The sequence below is a fragment of the Xiphophorus couchianus genome, chromosome 4 (assembly GCF_001444195.1).
Source record: "Xiphophorus couchianus chromosome 4, X_couchianus-1.0, whole genome shotgun sequence".
Classification (NCBI taxonomy): Eukaryota; Metazoa; Chordata; class Actinopteri; order Cyprinodontiformes; family Poeciliidae; genus Xiphophorus; species Xiphophorus couchianus.
Window position 1 is genome coordinate 30,538,055 of NC_040231.1, and position 24,234 is coordinate 30,562,288.

Below are 24,234 nucleotides of genomic sequence, written 5' to 3' on the forward strand. Positions count from 1 at the left end.
AAAACGACACAAAAATCTCAGAAGAAGACAATGAGCGCAACTTCTGTCTTCTTCTTTGACCAAGAGACATTTCTCCCACTAGCGCTAGACTCACATGTTAGTTTTGGTGGTATTTACCCAGAATGCCATGCACATAGCTTGATTCCTTCTTTTGGATCAGTCTCTGGTCCACTTGGTGTTCACATATGCATTGGAACCGCACTAGAGTTCACTTCAACCAAACTAAGACAGAGGTTTTTAGATGGACCAGAGTTTGCTTCTCCTCAGATAAACCAGACTTTTGATTAAAATGGACTTAGCAGGTCTGGTGTAAATGTGTAAAAAATAAAAAAAGACCCATTCAGGCATCACCTTGACCAAAATGCTACGACAGATTCTTTTGAGAATGGTGCTAAATCTCCCAAATATAAATGAACTGAAGTCATGTTTTGAGACTGTTTGGCCCAAATTCCTCCACAACTGTGTGAGAGAATAAATTCACCAAAATGCTCTCAGTTGGCGCATTTCAAGAGAGAGCAATGGTTAAATGAGACAGAAAATTAGACATTTTCATGACCTCTCCTAGAAAATCCCTGTCAATATTCATATCAAATTATTTTCCCAAGGCACATTTACTGGTGAATATTAATCAGATTTAACAGGTCACAGATTGAGTCTTTGGAGGTTTGAGGCTTTTTTCTTTCTTTTTGCTAGCTCAACCTGAAAATCATCAGTCACCATTTTTTTTGAGATGTCACAGAAAGGACATTCGGGAATGCTCACTTCAAAAGCAAATCATGGGGTTTTCAACAACCTTAGATATTTCAGCCCAGAATCTTAATTAGGCATTAAACCAAAATAAACGGGAAGCAGATTTTTGCAGCTGACATATTAGATTTGTGACTCCTATTGCAGTCCTTGCAAAAGGACTGATGCCGTTTGAAATTCCTGACATTTTGTCATGCTATTACCACAAGTTTTAATGTGGCTTTCTAGGATTTAATATGATAGATCAAAACAAAGCATAAGTGTGAAGTGAAAGGAAATTATTATGGCTTATGTGACTATCACTAAACCAGTAATTTTCAACTAAAACTACTGAAGCAAAAAGACATTTAGTAACAAAAACAGAATGTCTGTGTTTTAGCTGAGAGACAAGGTGGTAAACAAGATATGTGTGCTAGATGTCACTGAGAAAATGGTGGACAAAATAACATGAGGTCAGAGAAGGGACTTGGTAGGTGAAAGCCAAGATGGTGGATGTGCTAGAAGTAAACAAAGTGGCGGTACACTTAACAAAAGAGCGAGGACTGCTAATGTGTTCAAGTAACTAGCTTAGAGAACTTTAACCTTTTCTTCAAACTAATTAAAATTCTATTAAATTCTAAATGAAAAATATTTACCATAAAACAAGAGATTGCATAATTATTCACCTCTTTAAATGTGACTTAATTCAAGGGAGGTGCTAGCAGTTTCACAACGAGAGCAATGGAGATCACCTGTGTACAGTTAGATGGTGCGTCTCAGACAAAGTGTCTGGAAGGTTCATTCACTGATGAATCAGCGTTCCTGGCTACCATTACAGCAGGAAGAGTCAAGAACACTCCAACCAATCAGAGAGAAGGTTATTGAAAAGTAGAAGTGAGGAGATGGACACAGAAATTCTCTAAGGCCGGGAGCATCTCACAGAGTTCAGTTCACCCTAACAAGAGAACTGCGACTTTGGAAAACAAGAAAACGATCCGAAGCGTCCAGCTAAAGCTACACAGACACGCTTTTTAAATGGCAGCGTCCAGATGAGCATCCTGATTGGGACCTATCCGCACAGACTGTGCTGTGATTGCAGCCAAAGGATACTGACTTAAAGGGGGTGAATATTTATGCAGTCACTCCTTTTATGTTAAATATTTTTATTTCATTTACATTATTTTAAAATATTCAGTTGTCACACTGACGTTTACGGAGTTTTTCTTTTTGTACGTATTTGGTAAGAAAAAAAAAAAGCCAAATTTTGTTGATCACATTGATTTGTAAAAGCAACATTAATGATGCAACATCCAGGAGTGTGAATACTGTCTCTGGGCACTGCGGCCGGTCTGGGAAGCAAACAAACAGCATGAAGACCAGGGAACACATCAGACAGGTCAGGGAGAACGTTAAAGAAGAACTACCATGGATTTGTTTTGATCCTACGATATCAATGAGATGGTGACCCAGTCAAAGTCCAGACGTAAATCCAATTGTGGATCTATGACAAAACTTAGAAACTTCCAAACAAGCACTCTCCAACTCTCCATCCAGTATTCTAGTGAAGACACACCCAAGAAGACTTTTAACTTTGACTGAAGTGATTTATTTATTTTTTTTACAAATTCCTACCACACACTTCATTTTTATTAGCATAACACATTTGAGCAAACATTTAAGGGATGTGAATACTTCTCCGGAGCCCTGTAGCTTTGCACCTGGAAGTCCAAACAACCACTAAACTGAAATGCATGAAGTTCATCAGGAGCTCAACTCGTATCGAACTCGTCCGGCGAGCCGGTTTGCTCCGTAGCTCAGCCGCTACCTCTGATGTCGTTTGTGAAATGAAATTGTTTGAAATTGATTTTCAAAAAGCTTGGAGGAGCTACTGTGGAGAATGAGTTGGTTTGTAGCTGAATAAACGCATCAGATCCTCAGAGGTACTGACTGCGCCGTGAAGGCGAGCGCATGAGGGAGATCAGGGAGACAGACAACATTATTTGCTGTTTGATTAGTTTTCTTTCTTTGCTTCTATTCACAGTTATCAATCACGGCGCATTGTGCATTCGCAGCACATCGTGGCTTTCCCAGAGGAACCTGGGAGAATAATCACTGTTTATTGCACGGCATTAATCAAGAAGAAGCAGATGTATGATTTCCTTTTATTTTTTTATTTAGCTGTCAGAGAAATACTTGCAAAGCCGTCTTTTTTGTTGTTTTGTAGAGCACATCGTTTTTTTTTCCTTTCCGAGGCTGATATTAGATATAACAAATGTGTCAGCAAATCACTTTCTCATCCTTCAAACGAAATTTCATCAGTCCAAATACTTTCAGATTTTTGACATGGGAGATTTTTAAGGCTGCAATGATTTTATCCTTCAGCTTGTGGAATAGTTTGACTTACCTTTGGAGGCTTTCCAAGGTCCATGTTCTGTTTATGCAGCATTTACTGTTGACACAACAGACTGACCTGCACTCTGACATTAGATCAGACTCAGTTTTTGGTTGGCAAGTTAATCAAAATGTATCAAAAAGGCTAAATTGCAGATTGAGATGTTTTTTTTCTTGTATAAACTCAGGTTTTTTACACAATGTAAGTTGCCTATGACTTTAGATAAATTGGGGAAAGCTCAGAAAACTTTATATTCCTGTATTAGAAAGGTTAGAAAGTTACAGTAGGGAACTTTTATAAAAAATGTATTTGTTTTCATATTTATTAAAACTGTCACTATGTCCTGTCAGTAGAATATGAAACAGATAATCTAGGAAAATATTGAGCTTCTCTGCCTCCCGTTTGTGACCACCATGTCATTTCTAGAAATACATTGCAGCCAGTTAGGAACAACCAATCAGAGCCAGGAGGAGGGTCTTAGTGCTGCTAATCATTCTCGTGTATGTGCTGCTCACACAGTATGCACAAGCTGACATTTGCCAATTTTCTGCAGCTGTGCTATTGGTGAAGAAGCAACCTAATGTTTGTCTACACTGGTGTCCATGCTAGCTGGCCTGTGGGGAAAGAGCAAGTGAGTACAAGGACTAAGACTTACATTTTTTGACACGTTCTGCTTTCTGTGGGTTTGGCCATAGTGGCTATTGTTATTTTTGGATAAGAAAAGGTAAGCTGACATTTCTGAGAACATTATCCCGATTGTGAATTGAGGTAGTGGCAGCTTTTTGTTGTGGGTGTGTTTTGTTGTAGGAGACACTGGTGTGTTTCATAAGAAAGAACTGGTGGAAACACTGAAGCAATGTATCAAAAACAACTTCAGTTAAAGCAGTTTGGAGGCAGAGACACCAAATAATGAATCTCATTATTCTGTCTTATAGCAAAGAAAAATTAGTTTGGTAAATCAAACTGACCTAAGACAAGAAAACTCCAGACTGATTCAGACAGTGAGATGGGGGGCAGGGGGGTATGAGAACATGTGGTTTCTCCACGCAGCAAAGATTGCATCATCAAGCATATGATGCTTTTCTACCCTTCCAGGATTGCAGCTTCCCAGGCTTTCCCAAACATTATTCAGGACGTACAAAGCAAGATGTCCGCGTCAACACATGATCGCACGGATTCACATGGACGGTCTTTGTCACGCGCCGTCTTATTTTCCTTCCTCGTCTGGGCGCCGTGTGCTGTGAGGCAGCTCCCCGCCGGCCAGGCAGGTGTGAGCTGGCCGCTGCTATGTGCTATTCAACACGGCAGCAGCCCCACCTAGGTTAATAAGATAAGTCTGCAGCCTTATCTAACGTGACGAGGGGCATTTCTTGGCCCTTCCACAAAGCTGCTTTGAAGCATCTGTCACTGCCCTCCCCTGGATAAATGTCATGTGTGGAATATCTCAGGAGGCAGCTGCACCTTTGCAATGGCAATGGCAGGAAGCCAGTAAACAGCCCAAAGCCTTATACTCTTATGTTTCTGGACAAGGGAGAGAATGTCCTTTGCTCCCTTTTACAACAGCAAGCAAGGTCATTTATTTTATTTCTTTGTCTTTTAGCGATAAATCTCTTTGACATTTGTCTTCCCTTTCTCATCTTACAAAAAGAGATTATTATTTACACCTGATCTTTAAAAAAATGACCAAACATGCCATAGAAGCATGTTCACTGGTCTGTCTGCTAATAAAAGGAGACAGTGCTTTGTATTCATGATTCCAATAGTTGGCAAGATTCTTGTGACATTGACACTTTCCAAACCTCGCCTCCTTCATGAAATCTTTATCTGCTGTCACAATGCAGTAGAGAAATGGGGGAAAAAGTCTTGGCATTCAGTGTTTTGTGATTTAATCCAAGGAGAATCTTCTGTGGTGGCTTTACAATATTTAGTTTGCTAAGAGAACTAATGCCCATGTCCTCTTCACATACCTAAATGAAGCCCGTCATTCACATGCACAGCCCTCACAGATGCACTTGTCCTCACCGAAAGTAGAGCAGTGTTCTTTGTATTGATGTCATTAAAGCGGTTTGTAGAGCGAAGAATATGGTTGTGATTGAAATGGGTTCATCACGAATGAAGCATTTGATTCTTAAATGGGGAAAAATGGCCTTCATTTAGAAGAGAGGTCCTTATTCATAATACTCTCTAATTCTCTTAAAGTTTTCCACATTAATTCATACTTACTGAGAAGTGTTGTAAGTAATTTTTCAAAACACTTGAAGAAATTATGCGGTGCCCGTTCATGGCCTAATCAACTCTGCTGTAAAAAACAAAATAGCAGAAAAGAACCTGTGTGTGCCCTGGGCTGTGTTGTATCAGTGGAGATGTTCAGTGTGTACAGCAGTTGTGTGAATGCCTTTGATCAAAGATTACGTCCATATTGACAGGATCGCGTCGATCAGCTGCTTTGTCTGCTGCACACACACGCTGACCATGACAACACAATATAAATTAATAAAATTGCAGAACCTTTGTGTGTGTAAGGGAGCCACGAGTGAAGGGGAGGTGAAGGAGCGGAGGTATCGATCATATCATTTAGTCACGCACTAACAGCAGTTAAATACAGAAATTGCCAACTAGGAATAGTTTTTCTGCCAACGTTTTGGCGCCCACTCTGGCCCTATGCATGGCTTGCCCTACATACCCACTTTTTGCAGCACTGACTGTGCAGTCCAATGGGAACAGAGAACTCATTGAAACCATTTTGATTCTTGAGACATGGCGCATTATCCTATTACACCTAGCAACTGGTAGATGAATTGGTGTGGTTGCCGAAGGGATTGTGATAAGCAACAATACTGAGGTAGGCTGTGGCATTTACAAATTTTAATTTGGTACCCAGAGGACCAAAGTGTCCCCTCGCACCATGCCACCGCTAACGCCAGCCTGGATCTCTGATAGAAAGCAGAATAGATACTTTAACCAAATTTATCCCAAATGTTAACTCTATATTGTCCAGTCTTGGTGTTTCTGTGTGACACTCAGTTTCCCGTTCTAACAGGGGAGGCACCTAGTGTGTCTTCCGCTGTCTGCGTCAAGGTTTGGACAAGTTATCATCCAATCACAGTATTCTGTACATACCTCAGTTGTAACAAGTTGTTATTTGAGCTACAATTACCATTCTGATCTACCCAAGTGCCACTCACTAGATATTTTCTCTGGTTTCTGGCCATCAGTTGTAAAACTTAGAGACGGTCCCTCTGTGAAAATCAGCAGTAGATCAGCAGGAGGTTCTGTTATGTTTAATGTCACTTAAATTCTTCTTTCTCTCCATTCTGATGTTGGGTTGGGTGAGGCATGAAGAATGTTCAGCTGATTTTAAATGTCAGTACTATATGTCTACATACAAGAATGATTGACCAAACCTGTTTTGTGTGTTTTCCTTCTTGCTGCTTGTTCTATAAGGTTCTGTTAAAAGGTTATGAAGAGTTACCTGCATTAAGCATCTTTCATAGATATGAATCCTTTTATCTACCTTATTAAAAATAAATCCAGATTAGTTGGTCCTGGAACAACCATTCTGACAACCCAAAGGGACTTATGCTATATTAATCCAAGTCCGGTTTCAACAACATAGCAGTTCATGCTAATGCTATTTTATGAGCGAATTAAAATGCCAACTGTTTCACATTGAGTTTTTATTTACACAGAACCTGATGAATATTTACGTGGAACATCTGCTGAGAACAGAACCTGAAAAGAGTTTCTGGTCAGGCTAACTAACTCACAGAAAAGTAAGGCAGTGTAAAATTCAATTATAAAATGGTGTACGCTTGAAGCTCTATAATATTTCTTACATTTTTTTACACTGCTTTTGTTTGTCAGATGGTCAAGTGATATGAACTGGAAATGCCTTGCAGATTCCAGTCTGTTTCAAACACAACAGCTGCATTTTCTGTTTAACTAATGAATGGCTTCTCTATAAATAACCATCTAATACAAATTTGACAATCTTTTTAGGGTTTATAAAATACCCATTTGCATCAAGTTTTCTAACATTTTTTAGATTTCCTTTGACTTAAGACAGAAGTTAGCTTTGGTCATAACCATAAGGTTATTTTTAATGGTGGGATTCGATTAAAAGATTTTTTTGGATTTTATTGCAGGTTCTCTAATTGATCGAAATTAACAGCATTTTAATCAAACTATACAACAACAAATGAGCAACGTCTTTCAAATCAAAACCTCTTTTTCGGCTAAATGATTGAATAAATATATCTGTTTTTAATCTGTTTAGGTTTTCAACTCTGTTTAACACATTAAGGGCTCTCATGAGACAGGTGAATTTCAAAACGCCAAACTATAAAGTCAAATAATTTAAGTTACTTTTGATATATTTATCATTTTTATAACAACTGAAGGCAACATGGTTACTTGATTCTGCTATAAAATGGCACTATGTGCCTGGACAATACATAACATTCCCCTCTTAATAATACATTCATTTATGAATAATCAGCTGGGTTTTTTTTTTTTTTTGACACAATCACTCCCAGTGATGCAGCCATTGCACCGATATCTGAATTTAAGTTGCACCTTGCATATGAGAACACAAATTTCACTCAAACTCCCCCACGTGAATCCAGAAAAATTCAGGATTTAACAATGAGGCGAACCACAGAGATGTGAATACATGTGAATAAGCAGCAACGCAGCTTTAGCGAAACAAATAGAAAACACTCTTCACATGACTCCAGCCGAGGAGTGAGGCTCCTCCAACTCAGCCAGTCTGGAAAAGCTAATTCTTTCCACTCCAGTAAGGGCCTGGATAATTGGGGTTTTGTATTAAGATTGACACCAGCTGAAAGTTGGTTATTAACAAAGGGTGAAGCATGGCAGATTGTTTATTAGAATCCTGTCACTATTTACAACTCAAAACGGTAGTGCCTTGACATTGAGAGTTCAATTGAAAGTGAGTTTGCAAATTGACATTCTCGCAAAGGGAATTTTCAGAAGCAGAGTTTTTTTGGGGGGTGATTTAGTTGATGGCAAAGTGTTAAATGAGATGCGGTGTGATGGGCAATTTTTAGCTTCAGCTCGCTGCTATTAAGCACTTCAAACGCTTTAATCTTGTAGCGCTGTAAAATGAAATTAAATAAAAGTTGTTTTGTTTAGCAAATTAAATTATACTTAAGAAATAACCATCAAATTCTCTTTCTCAGAACAACAAGAACATGTTTAGATTGAACCACCAGAAATGAACAGAAATGAAAAGATACTCAATTCAATTCATATTTAATTATATTCCAAAACACTTTATTAATCCCTTATGGAAATGAAATGTTGCTGCAACGTCTACACGTGTCTTCAAAGATCTGTTGTAGATACTGTGTGAAGGAATGATCTCCTGTTGAGGACAGTATTACAGCGGCTCTAAAGAAACCCCTGACTGAAAACACTTTGTTGTTGCATGAAAATCCCTAACACAAAAAATCCTTCTTTGGAAATTTCCGATCTGAGTGTTTAAAAAATAAGGTAATTAGTTGTACAAAACATTTTAGTGAGTTAGTTATGTGATTAAGTAATCAAAATTAATGTCCCAGCAGTAGTATTTATTAATAAATATTAATAGTGAAACTATGTATTAGTAAGTGTATACTTAGGTTTAGCCTGCCTTTATATATACAGTATATATATATATACAGTACAGACCAAAAGTTTGGACACACTTTCTCATTGAATTCAATGAGAAGGTGTGTCCAAACTTTTGGTCTGAACTGTATATATATATATATATATATATATATATATATATATAGGGTTAGGGTTAGTATATATATGAAAGCTTAATTGTGGATATTTTTTCAGCTTGTTCATTTTAAATTAATGTTAGCAGATGCCTTTAAATCACATCCTCTTGCCAGTTGAAGCTTGTGCAAAAGGCACACATCTGTGTGTTCACCCAATGTAGACATGTTCTGTACACACAGTGTGAAAAGTCAGAGCAGAATCATGTGTGCAGCGTCTTGTTTCAGGTAGGTTTTTTTTTTTCTTCCTTCCTTTATGTCTCAGGGCTGTTTTGCCCAGCTGTGGAGCTGTCTTCAGCATGTGCAGTTTGGGAGAGGAGTGAGTGTGTGTAGGTTCGAATATGTGTGTGTGCGGGCACATGTGAGAGACAGCTAGTGTGTGGCTTAGCGGCTGAGCGTGGCGGCTTTGCCCTCCCAGTAAGTCAATGTGCAGCAGTCTGCCACAGGTAAGCCAAGTCTGACTCAATCTCTATCACTTGCACTGGTAGTGACTCCCTTTCTCGTTCTTAATCTCTCTCTCTCGCTCTCCTTCACGCAGAAACACACACCCGCACACCCCCACAAATGTTGGGGCATCCTTATCTGAATCATGCCAGCCTGCTAAAAACACCACAACATGCCTAATGAATCTGCATGGATTTCTGGAAGCACGGCGTCTGCTCCCGCAGTATGAAATCACTTGATGTGTTTTGTATTTGCGCTGGTAAATCTCGCGGCGTCCCGGCTCCTGCCTGGCAGCTTAAGTTTCTAGTAACTAATGATGACATGAGGCGTCATGGTTTGACACGGCGAGCATAAAACAAAAATTGGCTTACCTGTTGTGCTACACAATAAAGACATACAAAAGAATGAGCCGTTTCTGAGTCCCGTCCCCGGCTCGGCGCGTTCAAACCCGACCCCGGCTCGGTCTCCGCCCTCCTAAAAACGAGCAGCCTGATTCCCTCGGATGACTGCTAAATAAAAATGAGAGCAGCACTAAATTATGCACATTGGGGATATCTATTTTCCTGTTTCCTCACAAGATAACGGCTTGTTGTTCCATCCTTTATTATGGAAGGTGTGTGCCCAAGGGATGATTAGCAGAACAAAGAATGGGAGAAGGCAAACCTGCTTGTAGTTCAAAACAAGCTCTCCATGCCTTTGAAGATGTGCTCTTACTCCAGGCAAACGTGGGAATGGAAGACAAGATGCACCCGTTGTCAGATGTGCTCTCACTCACTGCCGCATTAATGCATTCGCAGCAGAATGGTAACCGGGACCTTTTGACCGTTTTGATCCCCAACTTCTGTCTGGCGACATGCACACGCAATTAAGGAAGTGCTCGAAAAGGAACAGATAGCGTGCACCCTTGAGGTGAAGGTTATGAGAGGCTTGTTTAGGAAAGATATTTGATCCATTATACATTGTTTGTGTCTACAGCTGGAGCGACGAGAATAATAAATATTGTATTAGCCATGGGACCTACATCTCCGTCTCCCAGACAAGTTCATAACATTCTCGGCAGGGAAGGGCGGGACCCCCCATGGCTGTTTTTCAAGCCTCCTCTGTTCTTTTCCCCCTCCTGCTTGCCGAGATCAGTAGCAGAAAATAACTACGTACAACATGCAACATGTGCAACACACCTCGGCGACTGTTGCATTTTTTATGTAGCCAATGAGGGAGCGGAACTCCAGGATCTGGAGCTTGTTAACAATGGTGATCACTTTGTCACAAATCAAGCGGCAGTCGCATCCGTTGCCTCTTAATCCCACCGAGGTTTCACCGAGACACTGTTGGGTTGCTGCATGCCATTGAAAAGAACCAATAAATAACAGAAAAACATATTAGTTTAGCAGTTCAGGGATAGTGTACCCTGGTTTGCTAAAGTTTCTTCCTTTCCCATGTCCCTTGTGTTGGTCATATCCCACAGGGTAAGGAACTTCAATAGGTCCTCTAGATATTCAGCTATCTAACTTGGTATCTGTCTCAGTATGTATATGTCCTATATGAATTATAAATCATATGTCATAATTTATTAATCATAAGTCAGTAGCTTCTTTCAGAAGTCACTGAAAGACTCAATGGGGTTTTGCGAATGATGAAAGAAGACATTGAGTGGAACTCAGTAGGGTGTCTTTATTTTTTCTGAAGGTGCCTAAGGTGAACTTGTATGAGTTGTCCAGGGTGTACCCAATGACTGATAAAGAAAGACACCAACCTCTCCCATCTAAAAATCAGGGAAAAGCAAGGAAAATCGCTTAGACAATAGATAGATGATTCTTGTGTTAGCACCAGTGTGTTTTTGTTATAGTGGAATTGGACCCTCAAACCGTGAAGCCACCTAGTCCATACAGAAGGCTGTCATTTCTTTACTTGTCTTTTAGAACATTAACAATGGTGGATCAATGTCGACCAAGTTCAAGCCGTACCCTTAAGGTCTGGTTCAGACGGCAAGATTTAAAAATTGTGAACCAATTTTTCAAAAGCTGGAGACCACACACATTATAAATAAATAAATAAACTTGCCATTACGATAAAACCTTCCCCCCCAACAATCTTTGGTACAACAAGTTTGGTTGTATGGTGTTGAGCCACACAGCATGAGCAACACACAGTTTGCGAACAATGTTTAACAGACAAATAACAATAGAAAAAAATATCTCTTGGACTTTCTGAGCCCCGCTGGCATTTGTTTTGCCTTCTTTATCTGTAATTCCTCTCTGTATTTCTGTCACTTTCTGGCTCAGGGAAATACCACTCAAGCTACATCAGACAAAAAAATCCAATATTTAAAAAATCCCTGAATTTTAGATCGGAGAGGTCCCAAAGTCCTACCTAGAGGACAAGAACACTCTTAGCTCACCACATATGGAAATAGTCATCTCGATAATCAGGGTGTCTTTAAGATTGTCGAAACAGGAAAATCGGGACAGAAATGGTCATAAACACCTTGCTGTGTGAACTTAGCATGAGGTGGATAAAGCCGGCGTAAAGATTGGATGGGGAGCAGACCAACCACTAATCAATAATTGACCCTGATTTTCTTCGATGTTTTGGTGAAAGATAAATTTCTTAATTTAATTAACGATAAATTTGCACCTCTTGAGGTTAAACTACCAGCCTTGAGTCTCTCTTACTTCCTCAGATTTATTGATGTTTATCTCCAGCATTAATCTGATTTTTAAATTACCTTTTCTACTGAGCTGTTTTTGTGTTGAGGTCTGAAAAGGTTTTAATGTAAAGCTACACTAGCCAAGTTTTAGTGAATATGCAAATGCTGAAGCTTTTTATGACATGCGATAGAAGGAAATTAGGTTTCTAAAAAAACATTCCTACCATTGTTGTTTATTTCTGCGAACAGAACTACCTCTGCTCTCTTGCATCATAATGCTTTAATGAGTATTAGTTATTCCAATTTGCAGAATACTAAGAAACTGCTCCCAATGTGTCAGGACAAACGTGTAATATATTTTTAAAGCTTGAGGTTCGTATCAGCCTGATGCTGCTACCAATAACTTGGGGAACAACAGAGCTTGTGAGATCTTAATAAATTTTGTCTGATCATCGATACCTTTCTGCCGGTGCAGTAAAATTAAAGCAATACTGGGTAATAGTTCAAGTATGAAGACAGGAATGTGTTTTTGTTCAATAGGCATTTTCATTACAAATGAGTTATTTGATAAAGGCCAGTATTTACTTGCTCATTCAGCCGATTCCCACTGTAAATTCTGGTATTTGTATATTTATTACAAACTCCTTTGAATGGAGTATTTCTAGTAATACATTTTGTTGTCTATCTTTATCTGTGTGCTGTCCTTGTAAAGAACAGAAAACCTTACAATGAGGAGTGAAAACAACATTGGCAAAAAAAAAAAATGTCTTTGGGCCACAATGCGATTGGTTTTCAGCATTTCAAGTCAGATAGACTGCTCCCACATGACCAAGAACATACCTTCCAAAATGAGGTTGGATAAACAGCAACTATGGACAACCTCCTACAGTGTGGAGATAATCATCAATCCCAGGACATCCCTGCAATGTTCGGACAGTATTACACCACACTGGGCCGAGGGCGAGCGTGGTTCTTTCGGAAGACATCAGGAACTGTGCTTCAGGTCACACTAACACAGTTATACCCCCATGGTAATCACATCTGAGCGAGTAGTTTTAGAACTGAAAAGAATTACAGGCATTTTGGGCTCTACACAGACTACTTAGTCACTGTAAACATGGAGGAGATTGTTATCCAGGCACACAAGCTGAAAGTGACCTAAAATGGAAATATATATCCTGTGTCTTGCCTAGTGACCGCTGGTTGTAGACACCGGCCCCCCACTGATCTTGCAAGGATAAGCGGGTGTAGACAATTTTTCTAAAATTATCTCTTGTCATTTTTTTTTTTTCCAAAAGATGATTTGGGCAAAAAAAAAAAAAAAAAACTCTTTGCAATAAAATGACATAGGCCATTATTTTAGGAAGGTGATGAAATGGATGCAAAATCTGAATTTCACTCGAATGAATGACGAAAATTGCAATTGAACTTTTACATAATATTCAAGTTTTTTGAGCGGTACTTGTACGTACTGTTCCTACTCATACGGTTGACTAATTAGGAACAGGGCGCACACCTCCAAATTGCACCTAGGCTGTCCATCCATCCATCCATTTTCTAACCCCCTTGTCCCTAGTAGGGTCGGGATTTGCTGGTGCCTATCTTCAGCTAATGTTCTGGGCGAGAGGCGGGGTCACCCTGGACAGGTTGCCAGTCTGTCGCAGCACCTAAACTGACCTAGACTGATTTCTGACAAACCACAGGAAGTTGGTGTAAGGAGCCTGAGCATAGCTCTGCCGGCAGGTATGAAAGGTGACATTGTGGCAGTGAAATGCATTGCAACCATTCTTTCAGCCAGGTTACCATATGGGCATGCAAGCACTGCTTGAAGTATTTATGACCAAGCCACACAGGTGGAGCGTATTATCTGTTTTCATACAATTGTCATTTAAATTTTGAGCAAACTTTGGTTTGGAGTGAATCAACCAGGCTTCACAAAGAGGGAATTTTGTCAGAATGTTGACTCTACATATAGCTGTAATAAACAACATGTAGAGGTTGTGAACTAGCATGGACCACACATCTCAGAAAAATAGAGTCTTCTACTCCAAGCTGGAGGCTTAGACTTTGAAATTTCATATTTTTGTTAAAGCACAGCTCTACCATTGGATGGGATCTTACCACCACTCCCATCCCCACCTGGAGTGTCTCTCAATGGCGACCTCAGTCCGTCAGTCCTCTTCCTTCATGCTGGAAGGTTGAACTGGAAAATTTCCCCCCGTTTCATGCCTCTGATGAGGAACAAACTCACCACTGGATGGGAAAGTTTTCTACATCAGAACTTTTTCGGCAAATGTGTTTCACTGTTTTTCATGTTCACCCTAATGACAGAAACACAGTCACATCTATATATACAGAAGTTTTCTGCATACACTCTCTTGTTCTACCAGCCCCAAACTGGGAGGTAGTAAAGCATATCAATGTTCTGTTCTTTGATATTGTAGCATAGTCTTTAATGAAGGGTCTGAACATTAACCAGTGTTGCTTGCCCTTCATCGGACTTTATCGTCAAAGAGTCAGTTGATAAAATAAAACAATCATGTTAGCAAACACTTTCTAGCACTTAATTGAGTGCAGTGAAAAATCATTCACCTACATATGAAGGAAGATTGTTGCAAGAATAAAATGAGAAACAAAACTGAGATGGAATAAAGGTAACTTGCACAGCATCCTTAACTCCCGACTGCACTGAAGATCTCTCCCTTCGCTAAAGGTTGCCGTAAATCTGCATGACATCATTACGCTACAGCACAAATCAGACTTAAGTCGTTTCACTCTGACTCTAAGTAACTCTAAGAAATATAATCTCCGAGCCGCTGTAGGTAGGGCTTTATGAGTTGACATTTAGTTTGTGTTGAGGGAAAGTGATCGCTACGCTGGGATGGGGCGGTTGGGGAGGTTGAGTCAGACTTTGTCCGAACAAATACTGGCTGCCACATTGCACTGTTATTTCCATTAAGGCAGATTTTAGGGTCTCGAACATTTCACCGATTACAGGCACATGCATAAATCACCGCCGTGTTGCTCACAGACTCACAGGAGCATGTGAGGGAAGGCATCCGGTACATCTTTTATGCATGTGCACCTAATTTAGAATTATGTTGTTGAGGTTCACATGGCGATTTCAGTGCTTCCGCCATTACTTCCATGATTATACATCATTAATGAAGGAGTAATACATATGCTCGGCTGTCGACCTGCATCTGTTCTTAGAGGAAACTTCTTGCATATTGTGGAGGACGTCGTGTGGTAATGTCTCGCAGTCCGCTGCCTTTTAAGTAGAGGGCTCCACCTTGACGAAAGTGTTGGCAGGGTTCCACACTGTTCTCTCACCTTTAAATGTCTCCTCATGAAATTTGAGCCACACAATGCCTGCTCAGTAGTTCATTATGTCGGCTCACAAAGCTTTCTACAAAAAAAAAGAAGGAAATGTGACTATTGACCATTGAGTTTTCTTAAAATCATTTCTGTGTTGATTTCTGCTGGGAAGTCTGTGCATTTTATATTTTCACACAGGAGAATACATTGGGAGAAAATCAAATCTGTCTCAGTCAAAAAGAAGCAACAGGTATGGACTGCCAGCATAGCATAAACGGCAGCATTAAAAGAAGAATAACCCAAGTTTTTTTTCTTTTTTATTCATCTCTAAATCTGCCGTTAAAGGTTAGACTGAAATGTTTTGATGTGCGGTTCTGTGAAGGTATTCTCTGTAATAGTTCCCTCAACTGTTGTAGAAAGATGTAAGATTGCCATCAGCTTATTAAAAAGTAAATTATTCCTGGGAGTGGTGCAAGCAAACAATATAGTCCAATTGAAAAGGTTCATATCAGAGGGATAGAACGCTTTCATTTCATATTGAGTCTACAATTTCACAAGAGGGCGTTGTTAAATTTGCTGCGGTTTCCTTTGACCCTGTTCAATCCGCAGAATCTGCTTCTCTTGCTCTACCAAGAAGGCAGTAGACTAAGATTTTGCGTCAGACTGCTAGCTGTGTCAGAAAAATTGTGTGTTTGTGTTGTTTCTAGGTCTCATTTATTCAAAAAAAGTTCCCAACAACCTTTCATTGTTGATTTGCAAATGGTTATTTAGTTAGCTTTTCATCGCTTCAGGAGTAGATTTAGTTTTCCAATAAAGTGAAGGTAGTTGGACATCTTTCCGCACCAGGTAAGGTAATGACTTCCAGAACCCAACTTCACAATATCCAAACTAACATTTTAAGTTTATTTCACACAGTGTGATTTTTCAGCTAAAAAAACAGAAGATTCAACCTGAAAATACTGTTAAACAAAACAACTTTTTTTTTTTTGCGTGATTCAAGCACTCGATCTAACGAAGGACTTCCACAGCCCAAACGGTCTGACTGCTGAACTTTAGAATCGGTCTGGATCAGTGAGAGAGGAAATGACTCGTTTGGTGTGTTCGTTACCTGAGGACTAAACAGCTTTGATTTCTGTGTGTGGAATCCTGGGGTCGCTTAATTTGTCAGTTTCCATTAGGACCTTGTTTCTATGGTAACCTGAATCAGACCAATTAAAACACACACTTGAACAAAATTCTACTTTTGAGACATTTTGACTTAATCATTCAGCTCTTTGTAATGTGAAAACGAGATAAGAACTGGAAACACTAAAGATGTGTCTTTCCTGACCTTAGACTTGATTTGGATGATTAATTTGTTTATGCGTTTTATTTACCCACTTTGAAAAGTTGACTACAAAGCCCCAAGTGCGCTATGTTTTCAACTTTTCCCTCAATAACTTATTCTTTGAATGGAGTGATCTTTCTTACAAGAGAGTTTCTCAGAAGTCAGTACAACTCCAAGAAACCCAGTTTGTGAAGGTGAAGCATAGTTTTTCCTTTTTTTGAAGTGCAAGTTATGTGAAGAAAATGTCTTCGGTTTATGTTGTTGGTGTCGTTCTCATCTCAATATCTGAAGGAAAATCCAGGGGTCTGGTATTTATCTGTGTCTCCTGACTATGTTGGAGAAAAGACAATATTTTCTTCAGCAAATATGTGTGGAATTAAATACACAACAGATGAACGATTTGCAGACTTTGCTTTGAAAGTCTGCACTGATGCAGCCATTGGAAAACTGGTTATAATCTAAACTAGCTAAAGCTGAGGGTTATAGTTGTTTTTCTTTATGTTTCTAACAAACTTGCTGAAGTCAAACGCTCTCCTTTTAGATCTCAACGGGAGTCCTCTGTATGCAGCAGAAGACGAACCACTTAGCCGCCAACTTCTCCAAGTTTCCAATCTGTTTTGAGCATTAGTCACACCTGGGTTGGACTTTTTTTTATTTTTTACTCCAAGATGTTGCAACCCACATCAGAAATGACCTCAATTATGGCCATTTTAACTCATTTTTGAGCTACATTTTCTAATGCAAGGTTGACCATTTCTGCTCTGCTCTCATAGCTGCACATTTTCAAGACTCGAAAGCAAAAGCCATCTGGGCGGCTTCACCTGAGGAAAGGAAAATCACCGATTCCATTAACTGAATCAGCCTTTTTTTAAAACATGTTTTTATGTTGTGCATGTAAACATATTTTCTCAACTGTATTTTCTCAAGAGCTATACACCAAAGAAGACAGCAATTGATATAATGCAGCCAAGTAAAGATATTAACCTCCTCAGTTACTAAACTGAGGAACAAAATTCTTAAAGCAACTGCAATCACAAATATATTGGAAAATATCACAAGACGCATTTAAACTTTAAGCTATAATATAACACCAACGTTTAACAACATACATTTGCTGCTTTTTCTGATTACCAATAAATACTTTTATGTTCTTTAGCTAGGTCGCTAACATCTTATGCAACCAAGCATCTAAGAGCATAAATGAAGTAAGAGGAACAGATTATAATTAGGCCAAATGTAGGTCAAACGTCATTCTGCCAGACATTAATTCTGTCACTTAACAGACAGTCGGAGTGTTTTTCTTCCCGCTAAGACACTGGAGGTGTGTCAAAGTCAAACTGATTAATCTTGTCTTTGTTTCTTGACATTTCGTGTGTTTGCTCCTCAGTTGTGTTGGGACAAAGCTGCACAGCAGCAGAGCCGACATGCAGCTCAATGACAGTGTGTTTCTCCTCACTGGTTTCTCCTGGTTTTGTCTCACTTCAGTGTTTAAGAACACCAAACATCGTGGCTTAATATCTCTTGTTAAATCATGAATTCATGGGGTTTAATCAGACTTTTCAAGCTAGACCTGATTTATGCTGGGCCTGTTAGATGAAGAAATCAGTTAAACAGAATGTGTCTGACATGAAGCAGGTTAAAACGTCTCAAAGCAACAGATTTTTCCTCAAAATAGATTAGAAACAACATCGTTAACATCCATAAATCTGAACTGCAAATCAATCTTCCCGGTTTTGAGATTTCACCAAATGCAAACAGAAGGGTCAGCCAGGCATTTCAAACATACAAAGCAACATAAAATGCGTAGACCATGTTTTACGTGTGACAAAAAAAAAAAAGAAAAAGCCAAAAAGAAGAAATCTACAAAGGGGCACAAACTTTTTCACAGATCTGCTCCCCAGGCACAAAGCACCAGGAGGGAGTCGGGCGTGGATCAAGTTGGAAAGTCATGCTTCATCACAAATTTCACTTCAGCGTGTTTACCAACAGTCCTCTCTGACCTTTACAGGCAACTGTCTCTATTGATCAAATGCTTGCGTTGCTCCGTGCCGTTAAAGCCCCGTTTTGTTCGAGGCTGTTCAGCATGCCAGCTCCTATCTTCCTCCCGGACGGAATTCTACCTGAGCGCGCTGGAGGACGGTGTGGTGACGCGAGCCAAAGGTCAAAGCAACTGGCTTTCAGATGTTCAGCAGCAGCAGCAGCCAAGAAAACAAGTATTTTTTACGTAGGTGGCGCATTTTCCCTTTGGTTGCATACAGCAGGCATTTACAGAGTCAGACAGCAAATGTGTCTTGAGTGACCGCAGAGGAAGAAACAAACTTTAGAGGAAATGGCATTCATTTCCTCTAAATGAATGCCAAAGGCAAACTATAGTGCCCTGATTCCTTGACATGAAAGCTGTAAAAGTGTACATAAACATAAACACATCATTTTGTATCGTTTTCCTTTGCTTTCCCTTCTTTTTCTCCAAAATCAGACATCAACAATTAGTTGTTGATAAATGTTTCCATGAGATGTTCCATCATTGAAAGGAAATCATTGAACTTTAGGATTTTGCCTCATCCTCCTAAAATAGAAATGCTTCATAATTTGAAATTTACTTTACACACCTGATAGTCTGGTTGACTCGTTTCGATTGGGGACAAAATTGCAACATTTATTACATTTCCATCTGGTGCGGTTCTCCTTCACACTGCTCTGTGGCAAAGGATCCAAACCTTTTGGGAAACCTGTTCCGCCCTGCGGTGGCGCTGCACCAGAAACCACAATATGAAAACCTCTGAAGAAGACACTCAGCGCAACTTGCTTCGTCACGAAATGTAAGAAACGTGTGAATGTGAAAAGACATTTTCAACCTCAAAACTTAAAAGGAAGGAAGAAAAAAGACATTTAATTCTGTTAAAACTCTTAACATGTTACAATCTATTCGAAATAAACATGCAACATCCCCGGTCCTAATTATTACATACATTTGTTTTTAGGCTGGATGCTTAGTGGTTTATAAGTTTGAAGTAGACAGGACTGAATGTGTGTTATTTTAGGTGATGTATTTAACTTGGTTTTTAGGGAGTCTATCCTCTTATACCCAGGCATTGTTTTGCTACAGGAAACTTTTCATACATTGTGAAAGGCACAAGATTAAAACATCCTGTACGTAGAGAAACTCTCCTATTCTTAGCAGGTCTTTTCTTTTGAAAGATGTGCCCACGTTCCTGATTTAACAGCAGGCCAGAGCAGTTCAGAATTAATGACCCGAACGCCACCATTCTAACATAATAATATGCAAGTCTAATTAAACCCTTACTTTAATTTGAGACAGAACCATATGTTTAATCTAACTGCACGGATTGGGATCAAATGAATCATCTGATGTATTAATTAATTTGTTAATAATGTAATGCAGTTTTGACTTAATTTGAAGTCATAATGTTCTAAAACCATTCAGGTTCCACTTTTATTTGCTGATTCACAGGCTTTGGTGAAACTGAGCAAAGCAGTAGTTTTTTACCTGCTGTCATAAAAATTAAGATCATACCCACGTTCATCTTTTTTTTATTTAGAGAGAAAGTCAGTGGTTTCTGAAAAATTACATTATTTTACAAACACCTCCTTTTAGATAGTTAAGAGAATGTTTGTGTTAAAAGTGAAACCAGCAGAGTTGATGGAAAATGGTTATTCTGTTATATGTTGTGTATTATGAGTGGAGTCCAACACACTGCTGTTAAGTATTTAATTTCTAAGTCGGGGAACACGGAAACCTCAGCCACGCTTGAAAACACACAGATTGCTCAAATGACAAATCACTAAATTGTAATACAATCACTAAATTGTATTACCATAATAAGCCAGGGTTTGTGTTGCCTATTATATATATATATTTTTTTTGCTTAACTGATTAGGCAAATTCCAAGTTTCTGCTTTGGGGAAAAAAAAAAATTACATTTCAATCTGGAGAGACTCAGACGGAGATGAGAAGACAATTAGAAGAGTTTATTGACAAACAGAATTTAAAGTCTTTGGCGCTCGGGCCCCGGCTGGGGATAACGGTTATCGCAGCGTTAGCGATAGGCTTCAGATGAGCATCCCCGATGCTGTTAGGAACGTCATCCCCCGGGGCCCAGCACTGGTGGTGGAGGTTGAAGAAGGGTGCGGGCCTCAGGACCGGGCGAATGGAGGAGAAGGGGTGGTGGTGGGTTGAGCTCGGCTGGAGAGCGAAGGACACCATGGATGAAGGTCCTTATCAGCTGGGACTTGGTCGGTGATTGGACGTGACGTGGCTTGGTCCGGCGTTGATAGATCGACGATTGTGGGCAGGTCGCTTCAATTAACGGGTCCCGGTGGGGATAAAAGAGTCTTCCAGTTTGAATTTGCGCCTAAGCTTCATTTCAATCTGGAGAGACTCAGACGGAGATGAGAAGACAATTAGAAGAGTTTATTGACAAACAGAATTTAAAGTCTTTGGCGCTCGGGCCCCGGCTGGGGATAACGGTTATCGCAGCGTTAGCGATAGGCTTCAGATGAGCATCCCCGATGCTGTTAGGAACGTCATCCCCCAAAAAGAGGCCGAGGCCGGGGCCGTGAATATAAGGCAGAAAGTAAAAGGGGGAAAGAAGTTGCGCTGACTTTGGCTACCGAGTTAATAACGTAAAGGACGTGACATGACAGTTAAAGGAGAGGGAGAGTAGGACGGGAAGTGAAGACCAGCTGGGAATGCTGCAGGGCAAGAGGCGGTAGAATACACAAAACACAGGGCATAGGGACGTGGTGTGAGAGCCGGCTGGGGATACGGCAGGACAAGGGAGGAAGGGATGTTGGGAGGTGACGGCCGGCTGAGGACACAACGGGGCATGGGGTAGCAGAACGCAGGGCATAGGGATGCTGGAGGATGAGCCGGCTGGAAATGCTGCGGGACTAGTGGGATGGACGTGGGCTGGCGATAGTTGGCAGAGGACACGGCAGGGCATGATGATAGGAAAGCCGGCGGGGAATGCGTGGGGTGAGAATGAAGGGATAGAAGCAGGGCTTAGAAGAGGGGATGCTGGTTTAAAAAACACCAGCATTAACTAAAGAGGGTTGTAGGATGAGGGGAGCAGGGCATAAGACGGGGGATGCTGGTTGAAAAACGCCAGCATTAACTAAAGAGGGGTGAAGGATGAGGGGAGCAGGGCATAAGACAGGGGATGCTGGTTGAAAAACGCCAGCATTAACTAAAGAGGGGTGTAGGATAGAGGGAGCAGGGCATATGATGGGGGGATGCTGGTTAAAAAACGCCAGCATTAACTAAAGCAGGGTATAGGATAGAGGGAGCAGGGCTTAAGATAAAGGGACGCATTGAATAGAGGAGATGGAGCGGGGAAAAGGATACGGGGCAGCTGGCTAGAAAAAGAAGCCAGCTGGTAGCGGCAGGGCTTAGGAGGTAACGAAGACATGGAAGGGACCAGCAGAGGAAGGGACAGGACAAGGGATGAGGGGCAGCTGGTTAGAAAAAGAAGCAAGCTGGAAGCGCAGCGAGGCATTAGAGGAGAGAGGCAGATGGCTGAAGGACAGCTGGGAATGGTTCGAGGCATAGGGAGAAGTGCCGCTGGGAGAAGAGTGATCACTATGGGTGAGCGGGGACACAGCGGGGCAAGAGAAGGTGGAATGCTGATGGGTGAAGGCCAGTAGAGGTGAAATAATGATACTATGGAGTGATATTACTGATAGAGAATGAAATCCCCCCAAAAAGAGCTGAAGCCGGGGCCGAAGCTCAGAATTAGAGGCAGGAGGAGCTAGGCTAACTAGGGGCTTACGGGCTATGTCTCGAGGAGTAATTAGAAGATGATTGCAGAGATAGAGGTAAGAGACGAGAAGATGGTAGATGAAGGTGAACAAAGGTAAAGTGGATGCTATGAAAAGGTATGTTAGCTGGTGGAAGGAAGCTAGCTGTGAGATAGCAAAAGAGGATGGGAGAATGAATAGACTAGAGTGAGAAAATAACTGCCTGCTACTGAAGGTGGGATGCTGATGCTAGGATCAGACTCAGAGGGTGACGTTAGAGGAAACGGGCGAAAGACAAGACCATTCTAGAATGAACCTGAAAATAAAAGTGTGAAGGACGATGAGGGGAAGGACATGCATCACGTTTGCTGCATAAGAGTGTGCACTTTTGCCTGAGGTTGACCAACCACCACCAGTGGATCGTGCAGTGCTCGTCTGGCACTGAGGGAAGCTGCGAACACGGAGGAGAGATACTCATTACATGAAAAGAATGCTGAAGATGAACTGGGGATTTTTATATATGTATGCCCGTATATAAATTATGTAATCTTTTTTGCACTTATTGGAATAAAGAACAACGACTCGCCAGATCTAGATCATCATCCATGTGTTTATCTTCAGTTACATTGGTTACTGCCACGCGACTTCGCGGGTCTTTCCGACAAATCAATCGAACGCTGCAGCTGATCAGAAATGCTACTGATCGCGTTCTTGCTAAAAACCAGGAAGATGGAGCACGAAACGCCAGTTTTAAGATCCCGACACTGGCTCCCTGTTGCCCAAAGAATTGACTTTGAAATACCGTTGTTAGTTTGCAAATCACTGAACGACTTGGCACCACGAAACAATGAGGATCTGCCGTAAAGCATCAACCTCCCAGGCTCATGAGGTCTTTCAGTTTGAGCCGCTCTACGACCCCGGGACCAGGCTAGAAAGAGAAGGAGCATTCAGCATCTAAACCCCGCGGATTGGAGCAACTCCCGGGAGACCCTAAAACAGCTGAAACACGACTTTGATTAATCTCGACTAAAACCCGCCTGTTTAGAATGTATTGGAAACATGCTCAATTACAAAGTTAATGATGGAACTTGACTTGATATCATATTTTGTTTGTTGCTTCCCTATGCATGACTTTGGTTCTTGAGCTGTTATGATATAAAAGCACTTGCGCTGAAGACACCTTGCTGCTAAAAAGCTTTGTTGAGTGAGATCTTTAAATACTACAGCAGCCACGAGCATCCGGTAAGGGATGAGAGGAGAGATTTCTGGTTCGAAATTTATTAAATAGAGCTGAGAGTGGTCTACGAGAAATACAGAAGATGAGACAAATGAAGCTATTATTTTCACTCGCTATGGAGTTAATTTTTTTTTTTTTTTTTTTGTACCAGCAGATGGCATCGAGACAACAAATAAACCGCAAAAACGTTATCGTGATGATAACTCTTTAGATTGTCATACCTGAATTTAAGTTGCTCGGATATACGAATCCTGCTTGAACGCGGAGAAAACGTACTTTTATTCGTTGACCCGCTCCCGGTCTCTTGAACAAACAGCTCTGAACGGCCTCTGACGATAACGTCATAACGCTGAACGTGAGCTCTTACAACAACGGCCGATGCAGCTTGAGAGTACAAGGAACCAATCAAGGTAAATGTTAATCGGATGGTTTCCTGAGCTCTTAAAGCGCAGTTATGTTAATCCATTTACGACATGCTATACGATAGGAATTTGATTGATTGATTTGGCTGGCTAGTTGAAAAGTGCCGTGCAACTACTTGACTTGGACCCAGGCGATGATGAGGGGGTTTGGTTCCTTTATAAAAGCCGAGGCTTCAGG